Source organism: Aegilops tauschii, chromosome 6, assembly GCF_002575655.3.
Source record: "Aegilops tauschii subsp. strangulata cultivar AL8/78 chromosome 6, Aet v6.0, whole genome shotgun sequence".
In the NCBI taxonomy this organism is placed as follows: Eukaryota; Viridiplantae; Streptophyta; class Magnoliopsida; order Poales; family Poaceae; genus Aegilops; species Aegilops tauschii.
The window spans coordinates 451240486-451255764 of record NC_053040.3 but is presented as its reverse complement, the minus strand read 5'-3'; the positions used below and the strand labels follow the sequence as shown (position 1 = coordinate 451255764).

At 53.9% G+C, this 15279-nt stretch overlaps 1 pseudogene; it reads left to right on the top strand.

The window, feature by feature from the left end:
* The first annotated feature begins 7040 nt into the window (after positions 1–7040).
* LOC141026169 (uncharacterized) lies at positions 7041–9737 on the top strand (annotated as a pseudogene).
* The last annotated feature ends 5542 nt before the right edge of the window (positions 9738–15279 follow it).

Here is a 15279-nt window from a genome sequence, read left to right as displayed (position 1 = left end):
TTTGTTGGCTATTTATGTGTATGAGTTTATGTCCTCTACAGCATTCACTTATTGCTATTTCTTCAAGTTGACTTTTCTGCTAAGTGAATGTGATCGGACCCTTCCCCCTCTATGCTAAACTCAACCAAGTCTAGTCACAAATTCTTCATGTGCGTTCTATTTGAAACTCGTTCAAAATCTTCACTGTGTCCTTGTCAGCTGAAGAAATTGCGCACGAAACTTTAAAACTTATCTTATCTGAATTTTCGGTTTTGCCGCTCAAACCGTTCCACATTCCATGATAATACTTATCTTCTCACCCATCATCTCACATGATCGCCACCTCTCAGTACGTGGGTGACACATGTCACGCGAATGAGAAGGGTCAGGGGCACGTTCGTCCAATTTCCTCAGGCGAGCAGTTTTTCATTTAGGCTATAAATAGTCCCCTCCCTTCCTCACTTCATTTTTACTCCGCTCGACCTCACTCCCTCGCTCAAGCTCTCAAACCCTAGCACTGCCGCTACTTCCATCGTCGCCGGTGAGGAAGAGCTTCACTGCCTCGACCTCGTCGCCATCGTACTCGCGTCGGCTGCGGATTTCTTCACTCCGCCGCCGCTATAGCTGTCTTCCTCTGCCGAGTTAGGGTGTGGAAGATCCGAACTGATGAGCTTCTAAATCTACACTTCACAGTTCGTCGTTATCTTCATCAAGGGTAATTAAAAGTTACTTTTACTGCCCTTGTTGATTCTTATGTTTCTACAAAATCTTCAAAAGGTGTTCTATTCTTTAAATCTTCACACACTGAACACCTCACATATCATCTGTTCTTGATCTGTTTCCCTAAGCAACATATTTCTTAAAGATTCCTCAATTGTGTGGATTTTCAAATCTGTACAACTCTGGAACCTAAGTCAAAGAACGCTTAGTGAAATTACTCAAGACTCATCTGGTCAAATTCCTCAAACTTGTTATTTTTGCAAAAACTTCTGAGAATGCATCCGACCTCTCCAAATTCTTCGCAACTATATTTTGTTCACAGGTACACATGTCCGCTGCTGAATCTCTAGGTTCTCATCAACTTAACTCATTTGCAGCGTTCCTTGAAGAAAAGTTGCACACCTCATCTGAGAACTCAATAGTTCAAAATCCTCAGCTGAAGAAAATGGCTGATGGCAAGAAACCTCAGAAGGGAGGAAAGAAACCTGAAGTCAACATTGCGTTTGAGATCCTTGATGACATATATGCAGGGTACAGCACAACCCCTGAGGAAACAAAGAATGAGCGTAAGGTGCGCATACAGAAGATAGAGAGGAGATGGGCATGGGAATGGAGGGAATATCATTATGTTAAACCTAAGTACATGAAGAAATTTGCTTTACACCCTCCATGCCCAAGACCTCCATTGGCACCTGGCCAAATTGCTGATCCCTCTACCATCAGAAGAGGTGGAGAATTTCCCAAGGAATGGGCCAAGCATCAAGCTAAACTGGCCAAACTGGCAAAAGAAGCAGTGAAGAAATTTAACGAAGATTCTGCTGCTGCCACTCTCAGGCCTCTGCTAGCAAGCCTAAAAAGGCTATGCCCAAGAAGCCTGCTCACAAGCCCAGTGCTTCAACTTCTATGCGCTCGCGGCCAAGCTCCTCAGCAATGCCCTCATGGCCAAGCTCTTCAAAGCCCTCACGGCAAATTCCTCAAGCTGTTCCAGCTCCTCCAAAGTCCTCAGCTCCTCCGTCCAAATCCTCAGCACATGTGCATCTTGCCTCGTGCGAAAGGACAACAGGCATCTCCATTGTCTTAGGAGCCTCTGCTAGTTCTTCAGCTCGTCCAAATTCCTCAACAGGCCCCACACTGCTGAAGACAAAGGCCACTGCTGGACGAGGTTCTCGACCAAGTCCTCACAAGAAGCAGGTCTCCTTCCAAGTATCGTCTGACAACGAAGAAGATGATGATGAAGAACTTGCTGGAATCATCAGAGACATGCAGCATAGGGCCGCCAGAGCCAAAGGCAGCAATGTGCCATTGATGCTGGATCCAAAGTTGATCCTAGACTTCATCGACTTGTGGCACAAGGACCCGAACACACCTCTGCCTGAGATGAACCTCACTCCTGGTCAAAGTCATGTGTTGACGGTTTTCATTGATGAGGAAAATGGAAATATGAACATGGGAGGAAGGTGAAGAAAGCGTAGTACAAGAAAGAGCGCTTTCTGAAGTAAAACATCTTGAAGCTTACACCTGAAGAACTTGTAGCTTTGCAATCAGAGATCAAGAACCTGAGTGATGAATTTGATCGCTACTATGCTGACTGGCTTGGAGCCAAAGTCAGATTTGTGGAGATAGCTGAGAAGTTCAGTACCAATGTTGCAGCCCCAATGCAACAAGAAATTCCTCAGGCTGAGGCATCTGCTCAGCCTACAGAAGAGCATGCCAGCACCGCTGATGAAAATCAAGCTGCTGATGAAACTGCTAGCGTCAGGGCTGATGACTGCATTCCAGCCGCTGATGACTCCACCAGGGCAACCACTAGTGTTGCGCCTGAAGAAACTATCAGGACAGCTGAAGCTTCAACCGCTGTGCCTGAAGAAACTGACAATGACAGGGCAACTGCATCAGTTGTGCCTGAAGAAACTAAACCAATTTCCTCTGCTCCTCCTGCACCTACACCAAGTCCAATTCTTCCTTCTGCATCAGATGTGAAGAAGACCAAGGCTGCAGAGCGTGCAACTGTGAAGAAAAGGAAAGCATCAACTTCATCAAAATCTTCAGCTCCGAAGAAGGTGAAGAAATTGACTAGCTCTTTTGAGAATCCGATTGATGCTATTCCAGTCTCAAGCATGCCATCAAAGGAACTCGTTCCTTTTGATGAAGAATATGTGATCCCAAGCGGATCCGATGAAGATATTCCTTCTGCTGCTTCCTCAAAGCAGTTGGATGAAGAAATTGAAGCAGATACAATCCCTTCAACCCTAGTTGTTTCATCACCGAGGTTCTTCAGAGCCCATTTGAACTTCGGTATTCACTGGGGACTGAGGAATTTGTTGCAGAGGAGCGAACAAAGGAGAATTGGGGTGCTGACTTTCCCAAAAGTCATCGTTCATCACATGTGTTGTGCACCCAATGTCCACATCCTCATCTTCATCACTCTTTTCATCACCCATGCCTCAGTTCACAGCTGAAGAGGCCAGCGGTGAAGAAAAGAGTGATGAAGATGAGGATGTGGACATTGGGTGCACAACACATGTGATGAACGATGACTTTTGGGAAAGTCAGCACCCCAATTCTCCTTTGTTCGCTCCTCTGCAACAAATTCCTCAGTCCCCAGTGAATACCGAAGTTCAAATGGGCTCTGAAGAACCTCACCCCACAGCGTCTGTTCATGAAAAGATTCCAGCCACTAGTGCTGATGTTAATGAAGAACTGAAGACCCAGGCCGCCACTGAAGAAACTGAAATTCCTCAGCCTGTGGATCCTGCTATTGTGATTCCTGAGGTTGTGATGCATTTGACTGATACTCCTCAGCCCAAGCCAAAGGATCCCTTCTCGAAGAAGCAAAAATTCAAGGCTGATGACTTCTTTGGCGAGCATGTGTTCTTCACCGAGTATAACCCATATGACTCTGCTCGTCTTAGAAGGAAGCGTTTCTGGACTGCCAGCCAAGCCAACTTCTATTCTTCGCTACTTTTCAACAAAGACAAAGTCTTCCACCATGAGCATATTCCTCACGTGGACATGGAATCACTGCCTTGCTGCGCGCCAGCCCTCGGTGTTCTTCATGACACTGGACTGCTCAACTTTTGCACTGACATTGTTGATTGGAATGAAGAGCTAATTCTTCAATTCTATGCAACGATGCACATCACAGGAGATGCTAATGATGTGAACTCTTGGATATTGGACTGGATGACAGAGAATACACACTACAAAGCACCGGCCTCTGAATTGCTTCATGCCCTGCCTGTCAGTCCTCCCCTTGAAGGTGCTCGTTGCCTATACCATGAACCTGAACTTACCGCTTATTACATGCAATTATTAATGAAGCTGCTGAAGCCCGGTCAAGCCCCAAGGACCAAAATTCCTCGTGAAGGAATTGATATATGTGCCACGGACTGTCTATCGCATTCTGACGAAGACATTGAGTCCAATCAAAGGCCACAACTCAAATGATGAAGAAGTCGTTGGCATCATGAAGAATCTGCTATTCAATATCATGCATGGCTTTCCTGTCAACTACCATGATTTCTTCATGAGGACTCTGGAAGATGTTGCACTCTCTCCATTTGAGTTGAAGCCTTATGCTCCTTGGATTATGAGATTCCTCAGAACAAGGTCTTCACTCAACTACAAGGCTGATTTTCAAAATCATCTCAGCTACTTGCCCCCCATTGAAGTCCTCAAACGGACCTTTTCCTTAGCTGATGAAAAGGGCAAGGTTGCTGCCGTTATTGATGAAGGCATTCGTCCATTGGATGGTCAATTTCACACAGCTGCATCTTACTCCACCAATGATGACTCTGCCACTCATGACTCTGCCGCAAATGCTTCAAAGCAAAATCCTCAAGGCACAGCTCCAAGGGTGATGACTGATCGTGAGCTTCTCCTCAGTCTTCACCAGAAGGTCGATCGCAACCACAAATGGGTTAAGCGTCAGTTTGGTTCAATTCTTCACAACATGACTGCTACACACAATGCAGTGAAGAAAAACCATTACTACCTCCATGAAGTCTTCGGTCGCACCTGGGCTATTCTGTCACATCTGTATGGTGAAGAAGATCTGAAGCAAATGGGACTCAAGCAACACTTTGACTGGTCTCAGCCACCAGTGAAGAAATTCCAGAACGTCAAAGTTCCCTCCTTGGTGGCCAGCTCATATTCTTCATCGCGCGACACGGACGAGCATGAAGACTTGGACGACACTGCGGCAGGCCCCACTCCAACAACCGACCCAACAACGTTGGCGCTCCTCCATCAACATCATATTCTTCAGGGGCGTTAGTCCTCATTTTTCGGCCCTTTTGGTCATTCGATGACAAAGGGGGAGAAATTTGAGTTAGTCTTCAAGCGGGTCTACTTATATGGGTGTTTTCTTTGCTAAGTTACAACTCTAGTTCTTTTGAAGACTTTGCTAGATCGAGTTGTAAACTTAAACTCTATGGTGGTCTGATACTTTTGTTGTGTTCTTCTGCATGCTTATTCCTCATATATGTTAATGCACACATGTTGAATTACATCAGACACCATATTTCATCATGCATTTCAAATTCTTCATATTATATGTTAAATGCGTGTTTGAATTACAAGATATAGGGGGAGATCTCCATGATTCTACTCTTCAAGTGTGCATTGCTTCAAAAGCAAATCCCTCACTATGCACAACTTCAGGGGGAGTTCTTCTATATCTTGCAATCAAATTCCTCAATATCAGTATTTACACTTCATATGTTTATCCCCGTTGAAAACTTAACCTATATTGTCATCAATCACCAAAAAGGGGGCGATTGTAAGTGCATCTAGTGCCCCTTAGTGATTTTGGTGTATTGAAGTGTCGGAGTAATGGGCCACGGGTAGGCTAACCCAAAGCCCAGAACCTTTCAAGACATCGGGGCTGACTGCGCCCCTCAAGACACCAAGATACAGAGCCGCCTTCTGGAGGCCGGCTGGCGGAACAGCCGACTGCCCGTGCACGACCGAGTCCTAGAGGCGAGGCCAAGATAAGCCGACTCCTACCGGGTGACGTCCGGAGAAGCCGACCCCGAGGAGTCGGCCCACGGCGCCAGCGAAACCCGTGCCCTCATCAAGGGGGACGGGACAGGGAGTGGCTACAGTGAAGCCCACTCCCTCCCCTTTCCAGGGGCTGGCGTGGCCACAGTGCGCTGTACCAGCAGAGATCTCCGTCCGGCACGGCACTGTTGCCATGCCATCCCTGACATCAGCACCAGTGGGCGGAGTCCTGCACCCACGACGGCCTGACAGTACGGCCCAAGGACGATGGGCCCTACCAGTCAGCGAGAGTCCAGAAGACGGCAAGAACACTACCAGTCGGACCCGATGGGAGTCGGCCCCTGGGAGTCGGCCTGCCCCTCCCACGGGTCCCACGCGCCATTAACCAGACGAGACGGGGAGTGGCTACAGTAATCGCCCGCCAGGCAGCGGAGCTGTAGCCACGACCCCCCGACCGAGCCTGCGTCATTAGAGGCACGGCTACAGTAATCAGCATCCGGCAAGACCCGCAAGCGGCGAGTACGGCATGTCGGCTCCGTACCGGACCAGTCGGCGGGGCCCACCAGTCGGCGAAGAAGCCGGCAGCCGAAGAGACTGACGGCTGGGCCCTGCGCCCAGCCGGATTACCATTGTATCCCTATGGGTAGGCCTATATAAACCCCCCAGGGCACCCATGCAAAGGGTTCCGACCCATTAGAACTAGACCAGATCATAGAGGAAGGAGAGAGCTAGCCTTGCCTTCTCCTACCTCTAGCATACAGCTCAAGGAGCACCTTTGTATTCACTTTGCCTTAGTGATCATGCGGAGACCCCGCAGAGCAGGACTAGGGGTGTTATCTCCTAGGAGAGCCCCGAACCTGGGTAAAGTATGCCGGCGTTCGTGTCTACGCCTCATCCCGCTTCCAGGCACCGGCGACGTTCTACTCGCTCCCACCATGATAAGCCATCCCTTGGCATATGTCGCACCCAACCCTTGACATTTGGCGCCCACTGTGGGGCAACGTGCACTGTCGTCCGGAGACCTGTTCTGGACGGGAACCCTTTTCCTCCCTGGCGAGCGCAGCCAGCCCGGCACGCCAGACGGAGTCTGCGCCGACGCGCTGCATGGCGCGGAAATCGCCTGCGCAGCCAGTTGCCTCGCCGATCTTGTCGGCGAGGTCCGCCTCTCCGAAGAGCCCACATCCGACGCGGGCACAGACGGCCCCGAGAGCCTCCTCGCAGGCCTCCTCGACCAACTTCTCGTTTCCAGCGAGCCAGCTGTGGACTTGGAGTCCGTAGGCTCCACCGACCCGATGTTGGTCGACTCCGACACCGCGTTGCTCAACGCGTTCCCCACCAACATGGTGGTCTACGACGAGCCGCTCCCTCGCGCGGAGGGCGGCAGAAGTACCGTCACGGAGGTGCTTGTCATCGGTCACGGCGAGCACTCCGGCGGAGGTGCTCGTGACCCGCTCGACGCAGAGCTGCAAGACCTGACTGCGCCCATTCCTGAAGACGCCGACGCCGAGACGCTAGAGGCACGCCGCCTTCAGCTTGTCGAAGGCGCCAAGAACCTGGCTAGCATGAGACGCCTATCAGAGGCCTACCAGCGCGAGATGGACCGCGCTGTGGGCGGCACGCCGACTCCAGCTGGGCCTAGCCGCCTTGGCACGGTCCAGCAGCGGGGCGTGGCCATCGCCAACCTGTTCGGGGCAAATCACCCCGTCTACGCCATGCCTGCGGAAAACATCCGAGCTGCCCAGGCGGTGGCAGACGAACTAGACAAGTTCGAGGGCGAAGAACGTCGCCTGATGTTGGAGCGCATCCAGCGGCTCCTCGGCGGCTGCCGAGCAGAACGAGGCCGGTTGCCGCACTGATGCGCTGCTTCGGCAGAATGACGACCTGCATCCCCGCCGAGACCAAGGCGCGACATCTCGGACGCCGACTGGTGGCGTCCGCGGCAAAAAAGACAAGGAGCCGGCTGCCAGCCGCAGTCGGACTCGCATCACCATAGAGTGCGACCAAGACGGCCACCCAAGAGCAGTGGAAAGGGACGACTGTCCGCCTCCTCCCCCTCGCAGGAAAAGGCGAGTCTCCCCGCCGCCTGTTGATCACCCGACACTCGGCGACCACCTTGGCCGCCGAGAAGGAGTCGGAGAGAATGACGCTCGCCACCGGATCGACCGTCTTCACCGATCCCTGGCGCTGGAATAAGAAGATGAGTTGGGTCCGCCGTGTTTCGGCCCCCGCATTCAAGACGAGCCCTTTCCCAAAGGGTTCACGCTCCTGAGAGATACACCCAAGTACACCGGCTCCGTGAAGCCGGAGGACTGGCTGGTTGACTACTCCACAACCGTCAGCATAGCAAACGGCAACAAGCATGTTGCCGTGAAATACGTTCCGCTCATGCTCCAGGGCACAGGCCGGACATGGCTGAACAGCTTGAAGCCCCGCAGCATCAAAAGTTGGGTTGACTTCACCGACACCTTTGTCCGCAACTTCACTAGCACGTATAAGCGGCCGCCCAAGCCTCGCCAGCTTTCCTTGTGCGTGCAAGGCCCCAACGAGTCAACTCGTGACTACCTCACGCGCTGGGCCGAGCTTCGTAACTCCTGCGAGGGCGTGCATGAGGTGCAGGCCATCGAGTACTTCACCGCAGGGTGCCGAGAAGGCACCCTCCTCAAGCACAAGCTTCTCTGCGATGAGCTGGAGACCCTCGACGAGCTGCTGATCATAGCAGACAAATATGCCACGGCCGACTCCTCCATGAAGGCAGAGATCCAAGTTAGTGCGATTGGCAAAGTGGCTCTGCAGGCTCCTCGAACCCCGGCTGGAGACGCCAGTCGGCGTCAACAGCAGAACAACCACAAGCGCAAGGCCATGCAGCCGGCTTCCACCAGCCGGCAGGTGGCAACAGTTGAAGACCAGCAGCCGGAAGGGCAGCCTCCGCCCAAACGTCAGAAGGGCGGCAAGCCCAACTGGTTGCCGGCTTTCTCATACGAGCAGACTTTGGATGCACCCTGCAAATTCCATAGTGGTCCGAAGCCGTCCAACCACACCACCCGGAAGTGCCACTGGCTCACCAGGATCGCCAAGGGAGACGGCCTCTTGCTTCCCCCGCCTGCTGGGCAGCCGCCTCCTCCTCCGCCCCAGCAGCCGGCGGTCAGACCAGTCGGAGCCATCCAAGACGAGTACCCAGAAGAGCACGAAGCCTATGTTGTGTTCACCAGCGTGGCCGATGACCGACGCAGCAGGCGGCTGCAGCAACAAGAAGTGAATGCAGTAGCATCAGAGACACCAGAGTTCATGCATTGGTCCGAGAAGCCCATCAGCTGGAGCAGAGCCGACAACCTAGAGGTGATGCCCAATCCCGGCTCCTATGCCTTGGTTTTGGATGCCACCTTTGCCACAGATAGGCGAGCTGGTCGTTTCTCCCGAGTTCTGATAGACGGCGGCAGCAGCATCAACATCCTGTACAAGGACACCATGGAGAAGTTAGGGATCAGACAGAGGCAGCTTCAGTCCAGCCGGATGGTATTCCATGGCATAGTTCCTGGCCTTTCCTGCTCACCAATCGGCAAGATCCTGATAGACGTCCTCTTCGGAGACAAAGATCACTTCCGCCGAGAGTCACTTTGGTTTGAGGTGGTGGACCTTGAGAGCCCATACCATGCGTTACTTGGCCAGCCTGCCCTGGCCAAGTTCATGGCTGTCCCCCACTATGCCTACCTCAAGATGAAGATGCCGAGTTCCAAGGGGATTCTGAACATAGCTGGCGACTACAAGAAGTCGTCCGCCTGCGCAGCAGAGAGCAGTCGGCTGGCCGAGTCCCTCGTGATCGCAGCTGAGAAGCGGCTCCTTGACTGGGTTGTGGCGATGGCAAGCAAGCAGCCGGAGAGGTCGCCCGATCCCAAGGAGTCGGAAGCTGAGGGCTCGTTCAAGCCGGCCAAAGAGACAAAGAAGATACCCTTGGACCCGGAGCACCCGGAGAGGTACGCTGTCGTAGGTAAAAACCTCGACAGCAAATAGGAAGGCGAGCTCATCGATTTCCTCCGTGAGAATCGGGACATCTTTGCATGGTCCCCCAAAGACATGCCGGGTGTTCTGACGGATTTCGCCGAGCACAAGTTACATGTCCGATCTGATGCCAAACCAGTCAGGCAGCCCTTGCGCCGCCTGTCAGAAGAGAAGAGAAGAGTTGTTGGAGAAGACATAGCCCGGCTGCTGGCAGCCGGCTTCATCATGGAGGTGTTCTTTCCAGAGTGGCTAGCCAACCCGGTCCTAGTGCTGAAGAAGAACAAGCAGTGGCGGATGTGTATTGACTACACCAGCCTCAACAAAGCATGCCCCAAGGACCCGTTCGCTTTGCCAAGGATCGACCAAGTGATAGACTCCACGACCGGATGCGAGCTGTTGAGTTTCTAAGATGCGTATTCAGGATATCACCAGATCAAATTGAACCCGACCGACAGACTAAAGACCGCCTTCATCACGCCGTTTGGAGCCTTCTGCTACTTGACCATGACGTTCGGCTTGAGTAATGCTGGCGCCACCTTTCAACGTTGCATGCAGAAGTGCCTCCTCAAGCAACTTGGCAAGAACGCCCACGTTTACGTGGACGACGTGGTGGTGAAGATGGAGAAGCATGGAACGCTGCTAGAGGATCTCAAGGAGACCTTTGAGAACCTACGCCGGTTTCAAATCAAGCTCAACCCTGAGAAATGTGTCTTCGGAGTACCAGCCGGCCAGCATCTTGGCTTCCTGGTCTCGGAACGCGGCATAGAGTGCAACCCCGTGAAGATCAAGGCCATCGAGAGGATGGAAGTGCCCACCCGACTGCTAGATGTGCAGAAGTTCACTGGCTATTTGGCGTCCATCAGCCGTTTCATCAGTCGGCTGGGAGAGAAGGCTCTTCCCCTGTACCAGCTCATGAAGAAAACCACCTTTTTTGAGTGGAATGACACGGCAGATGAAGCTTTTCTCCAGCTTAAGAAGACGTTGACTACTCCACCTGTTCTGGCGGCTCCGACTTCCAAGGAGCCCATGCTCCTCTACATCGCCGCCACCAGCCGAGTGGTCAGCACAGTCATTGCGGTAGAGCGCAAGGAGGAAGGCAAGGCGCTACCAGTCCAGAGACCGGTATATTATTTGAGTGAAGTACTGTCGACCTCCAAGCAAAACTACCCCCACTACCAGAAGATGTGCTACGGCGTGCACTTTGCCGCCAAGAAATTGAAGCCGTATTTTCAAGAGCACCCAATCACTGTGGTCTGCACAGCTCCACTGGCCGAGATCATTGGAAGCCGAGATGCTTCGGGCCGAGTGGCCAAATGGGCCATAGATTTGGCCCCCTATACCATCTACTACACTCCTCGCACCGCCATCAACTCACAAGCGTTGGCCGACTTCCTCGTTGACTAGGCCGAGACCCAGTACCTGCCGCCAGCGCCTGACTCCACCCATTGGCGGATGCATTTTGATGGTTCCAAGACGCGCACCGGTTTGGGAGCCGGCATCGTCCTCACCTCTCCCAAGGGCGACAAGCTCAAGTATGTGCTGCAAATCCATTTTGCCGCCTCCAACAACGTCGCCGAATATGAGGCACTCATTCACGGGCTCCGGCTTGCCAAAGAACTTGGCATTCCCCGGATCTTGTGCTATGGTGACTCTGACTTGGTGGTCCAGCAGTCGTCAGGCGACTGGGACGCCAAAGATGCAAACATGGCGAGCTACCGCTTCCTCGTACAACAACTCAGTGGATATTTTGAAGGGTGCGAGTTTCTCCATGTGCCAAGAAACGGCAACGAGCAAGCAGATGCCTTGGCACGAATCGGCTCTACCCGTCAAGCAATACCGTCCGGCGTCGCCCTTCAACGCCTCCTCAAGCCGTCTGTCAAGCCATCGCCAGAGTCAGATTCTATCTTCGTGCCGGCTCCTCCTGAAGCAGTCGGATCCGACTTGAGAGCCCCAGCAGCCAGCACGGGAATTCTGGCAGGCGGCCCGGGGACCGCGGCAGTCGCACCCGGCCCGGGGACTGCGGCGGTCAGCCCGAAGACTCCAGAACCCGGCCCGGGGACTGCGCCAATCGGCTCGGGGACTTCATCGGCCCAGCAAGCAGCTGCCGACTCCAACCCACCGCCTCCCGGCCCAGCCGCCCTCATCCAAGTCACAGTCCTGACAGTTGCAGAAATCGCAGCACCTTCATGGACCCAGCCCATCCTCAAATTCCTGGTGAACAAAGAGCTGCCAGCTGATGAGATCTCGGCTCGGCAAGTGCAACGCCGGGCAGCAGCCTACACCATAGTCAACAGAGAGCTTGTAAGGCGCAGTGTCACTGGTGTCTACCAGCGCTGCATGGAGCCGGAGCAAGGCCAAGCAATTCTCAAAGACATGCATCAAGGCGAGTGTGGCCACCACGCGGCTTCAAGAGCACTTGTTGCCAAAGCCTTTCGCCATGGTTTCTTCTGGCCGACTGCTCTAGAAGACGCCAAGGACTTGGTCCAAAAATGCAAAGGGTGCCAGAAGTTCCGTTCCAAGCCACATCAGCCGGCTTCTGCACTCAAGACTATTCCCATTGCCTGGCCCTTTGCTATTTGGGGCTTGGACATAGTGGGACCATTCAATACGGCACGAGGTGGCTTGACTCACTTGCTTGTCGTAGTGGACAAGTTCACCAAGTGGATAGAAGCAAAACGAATCAAGAAGTTGAATGGTCCGACTGTTGTGACTTTCATCTCTGACATCACAATCTGGTATGGCATACCACACAGCATCATCACCGACAACGGCACAAACTTCGCCAAGGGTGCCTTGGCCCGTTTTTGCACGACGCAGTGCATCCGACTGGACTTAGTGTCCGTTGCCCATCCGCAGTCAAACGGCCAGGTAGAGGGAGCAAACGGCCTCATCCTGTCCGGCATCAAGCCTCGACTGGTCGAGCCTCTGGAGCGTTCGGCCAACTGCTGGCTTGACGAGTTGCCAACCGTCCTCTGGAGCCTGCGCACAACTCCAAACAAGTCAACCGGCTTCACACCTTTCTTCCTCGTCTACGGTGCCGAAGCCGTCATCCCAACGGACATAGAATTCGACTCCCCATGAGTCACCATGTACACCGAAGAGGAGGCGGAAGAAGCACGTCAAGACGGCGTCGATCTGCTGGAAGAGGGTCGGATGTTGGCACTTAGTCGGTCCAGCATCTACCAGCAGAGCCTGCGCTGATACTACAATCAGAAGGTCAAGCCGAGATCTTTTCAAGAAGGAGACCTTGTGCTCCGGCTGATCCAGCGAACAGCCGGCCAGCACAAGCTCTCAGAGCCTTGGAAAGGCCCCTTCGTCATCAGCAAAGTGCTAGGCAACGACTCCTACTACCTGATCGACGCTCAGAAGCCTCGAGCGCGCAAGCGGGACGACTCTGGCAAGGAGACGGAGCGGCCATGGAATGCGAATCTCCTCCGAAGATTTTACAGTTGATGCGGTATGTACCGCGCTACCTTTTGTATTAAAGTACGAAGACTCCGGGTCGCCCGAGATGAGCTCGGGGACTGCCCTCTTTTATCTACATGATAAGAATTATGCCCATAAGTATGTTATTTTTTTATGCTGCTTGGCACCGGGTTCGACTAGTCGGCCAGGGGACTTGCCGTCTTGTACTATGAAATGCTTCCTGCAGCCGGACAAGTAGTGTGTGGCACTTAAGCCGTCTCCTGTCAGAAGCCGCAGCTTGCAGAGCGACTGTCTGGTGTACAGGAGTAAGGTAGAATGGGTGTCCACATGAAAAATGGCTAAGGACTCAAAGCATGTACATAGTTTAGCCGGCTTCCAGCCTTTTTACAACCGACTCTTGAGCAGCCGGCTCACCGTTTTCTACTCAACTTGCTAAAAAAACTCTAAACAGCAAGTACTTGCCTTCCCAAAAGAAGCTAAGTACTTGATCCAACAACAGTCCGCAGAGCGGCTGTCTGACTGGCAAGACGGCAACCAAGGGAAGGTGGCAAAGGAAAAAGCCAAAGAGCAATAGGCAAGAAGAGATAGAACTCGGAAGATATTTACATAGGAAAGGCCCTTGGCCGAATCTTCAAACAGAAGTTCAAGATACACCCCGCGAGTGGAATTGTGCAAATTAACAAGTTCATCGAGACTATTAAGCAGATAAAAACAAAGACAAAGTGGCAGCCTAGGAAGCGGCAGAAGGGTTCGGAGGGTCGGAGGAGTCCACGGCGCCGGTTGGTGGAGTGGCCAACTGGTTAGTCTCCGCATGATCGCCTTCAGTAGTAGCCGGCTCGGTTGGGCGTGGCTCGTTGCTGGAGGCGCGGTCGAGCTCAGGCTGGCCGTCCGCTCCGACCTCCGGCGCCTCCTCTTCGCCTCCCTCCTCTGCCTCGCCTTCTTCCTCGCCACTAGAGTCGATCACCTCCGCCGAGTCCTCGCCGTCGTTTGGATTCAGCCCGAACCACTCCGGCGGCGCCTCGTCACCGTTCTCAGCCCGCTCCGGAACAAAGACGCTGGTGTCGGTGTACTCGGCGATCAACGCCGCGCGCTTGACGAGATCGTCTTCCACGACCACCAACTCCTCCTGAGCTTCTTGCCGGAACATGGCTAGCTGGGCTAGACTCAGCCCAGGATACCACGCCTTGACAAACTCTAAGGCCCGGCGCGCCCCAGCCCGGGCCGAAGAGCCCTTCCAGGCCTCAAGGCGGCCAGCCGCTACCTACAGCCAGTCGGCGGTCCGACTGGGGGTGCGCGGTGCCTGCATGTCCGGCCACAGGGCGGCGATTGCCTGGGCGCCGACACGCTGAAGCCGACGCAGCATCTGGTGAGCCGGCCGAAGGCGGGCCTCAATGCTCAGGATCTACTCGTCAAGGTTTCGGGGGGCGTTAGCGGCGATCTCCGCACCGTCCGCCCTCCGCCCTTCATGATCAGCTTCAATGGCTTGGTTGGCAGCGTCCGAGTGACCAGGGAAGAAGTCTGCCCAAACAGAAGAGCGACGAACAAGATTAAAAACCAGAAGTCGGCTCGACCAACAGCCGGCAGCCCAGAAAAGGAAAATGAGGGGAGGCTCACCGTCGACGAGATCCTCGATCTCATGGAAGCCGGAAGCCAGCATCGCCTCCTTGTCGGTCCAGGAGGAGCGCTCGGTCGCAAACTCAGCAAGGAGGGCGGTCTCCTTGTCCTCCGCCTCTTTCTGGGTCTTCTTGAGCAGCTCTTCTGTTCTGCCAGCTGCGTGACCAGCCGGTCGCGCTCTTCAGCAAGTTTGCTGCACTCCTCCTCCTTGCATTTAGCACGGTGTTGGCCTCGCCCAGCTGCTGCTGCAAGGTGGCGTTGGCCTCTGCGGAAGGAAAAAGAGAACAAAAGTGTTAGTTGTCAACAAGGAAGAAAGGTCACCAGGGAGATCCGGCCCGACTGCTCAGCAGTCGGCCCGAATCTCGGGGACTACAGCCCGCGGGTGCGCCAGCACGCCCTCGTGAAGAAAGAGTCAACAACAAGAAAGAAGGAAGGTCGCCGGGGAGATCCGGCCCGACTGCTCAGCAGTCGGCCCGAATCTCGGGGACTATAGCCCGCGGGTGCGCCAGCGCGCCCCCGCAGAAAAAGAGAAGAACTCACTCC